Here is a 2,332-nt window from a genome sequence, read left to right on the forward strand (position 1 = left end):
ATGTTATGATGTGGACACTTCCTAAGCAATTCATTGAATCTTTCCCATGCCTCATGGAACGTTTCCCCATCCCCGTGTGAAAACTCTTGAATTGAGGTTCGCATGGCATTGGTCTTAGAAACCGAATAGTACTTCTTCAAGAACTCTTGTTGCAATTCTACCCAAGAAGTTATTGAAAAAGGCCTAAGATTATTAAACCAATATTTTGCCTTGTCTTTTAAGGTGAATGGAAAAAGTTTAAGCCTTAAGACCTCTTCCGGCATGTCCATGTATCTCACGGTGGAACATACTTCAAGAAACTCATCCAAATGCTTGTAAGGTTCTTCACTTGGAAGTCCATGATAGTTAGGAAGCATTTGAATGGTTTGTGGTTTGATTTCATAGTGATGTGCTCTAAATGGTGGCAATTGAATGCATGTGGGTGCATTATATTCATTAGGCACATAGTGATCTCTTAAAGCAAGGGGAGGATTAACAATTGGAGGTGTAACATGGGCACCTAGATTGCCTTGAACAATGGGAGGTTGTGGAGCAAACATTGGCCTTGGCATTCCTAATGGAACTTGGCCTTGTTGTTGTGGTGGGTGAATGAATGGCCTCGGCATGCCTAATGGTACTTGCATGTTATCATGATGCACATTGGAGTGGAGGATACCTTGTTAGTCTATGTGACCAAGGTCCTTCACATGGTCGTTATTCAAATCCTCCATTGGCAAAATGGAGTGATGAGAACTACCTCTTCCCCTAGGATTACGAATAACCGATTCAAGATGCAAATTAGGAGGGACAAGAGTATGATTTAATGACCTACGACCATGCATGCACAAACAAAACACAAATAAGTAACAAATAATCAACAATCACTTCACCTTCGCAACAATTCAACAATCAACAAACTTCCTCCACATACAATGATCCCATACTCCCATGCTTGAATAACATGCAAAGAAAAGTATATTGCCTCCACGCAGGCTCACGATTTATCTAAGAATTGAAATACAAGCCTCCACGCGGGCCGACGATTTAACTAGAGATTGAGTTAGAAAGATTTCACAAAGGGTCCTATAGCACTTCAATTCAATTTTCAATTTTTAGCCTTGCAAATTTTTTAGATTTTAGCTTTTTTCTTTTTCTTGCTTTTTGCTTAGCTTTTTGCTCAAAATGCTCATTTGCTTCACTTCTAGCTCAAAGTACCTAGTCAAACAAGAACCAACACAATAAGTAACCAAAATGAAATTAAAAATAAAGTAAAGACACGATCAAAAGAGTACTAATTCCTAATTGATTCTATAAATATGACGTGGCCGTCAATCAATCCCCGGCAACGGCGCCAAAAACTTGGTGGTCGTTTTAACCAATGCTTGCAAAAAGGTCTAAGATGAGTGTGGCCAAGTTCTATATTTATAATTTGCCACTACTACCTTTCACTAAAAATATAGTTAGGGCAAGTAGGGATCTTCCCAAGGGATTGGAGGGTCGTATTAGGTTGTGCAATTGCGATTAGGGTTAGTAGGTCGAGTGATCAAAAGATTGGTTGGTGGTTAAATTACACTAAGATGCAATTAAACTAAAGTAAACAATTAAATGCAATAGAGGTAAAATAAGAGAGAGAGAGATCTTGGGGTTTAGAGATCACCACTAAGCATAGCTCTTCTACACCCTTAATGAATGATTAATGAGGGGGAAAACATGTATTATAACAATAGTGTATGTGTGGTTGTTTCAACAAGCACGGATGATTAATTAAGCATATATTGTCTAGACAATACAATGAATAGCACAATATATCAAACTAAGCCATTAATTCCTTTTTAAGCTCACAATCCAAACACATCACAAAATTAGAGAAATATGCTACTTGCATTCATAAGTATGGAACATCAAACAACAAGCATGGAATGTCCTCCCATTTAACATCTAAACTACCACTACACTACAATTAAGCTAATGACATGAAATTAAACTAATTAAACTAAGGGAGAGGCACAATCCATCAAGAAATGAGTATGAACCATCAAATAAACCACAAGAGCATTCCATTAAACACTATGTCTTGACAATCTCTACATCTATAGCATCAATACGCATAGATATGCATTAAAAACATAAAATCTAGAGACAAGCATATGAACATCTATTCTAGCATATATAGACATATGGATAGAATGAAATGAGCAATTAGAAGCGTTAAACCACATAAATCATTGAACAAACAATATCTATATATATCAAGATGTCAAAATAAGTATTACAATAAAAAATCCCCTCAAAAATACATAAATCAAGATGTAAAAAGTATGATTAGGGCTAACTCTAGCCCCAAGAGGATGTC

At 36.6% G+C, this 2,332-nt stretch overlaps 1 pseudogene; it reads left to right on the forward strand.

Annotated features, from left to right (window-relative positions):
- LOC132284079 (small nucleolar RNA R71) lies at window positions 1-99 on the forward strand (annotated as a pseudogene).
- Window positions 100-2,332: the final 2,233 nt, after the last annotated feature.

This window comes from Cornus florida, unplaced genomic scaffold (genome assembly GCF_030987335.1).
Source record: "Cornus florida cultivar Cherokee Brave unplaced genomic scaffold, ASM3098733v1 CherokeeBrave_3.0.0_Hap2_Chr01, whole genome shotgun sequence".
NCBI lineage: Eukaryota > Viridiplantae > Streptophyta > Magnoliopsida > Cornales > Cornaceae > Cornus > Cornus florida.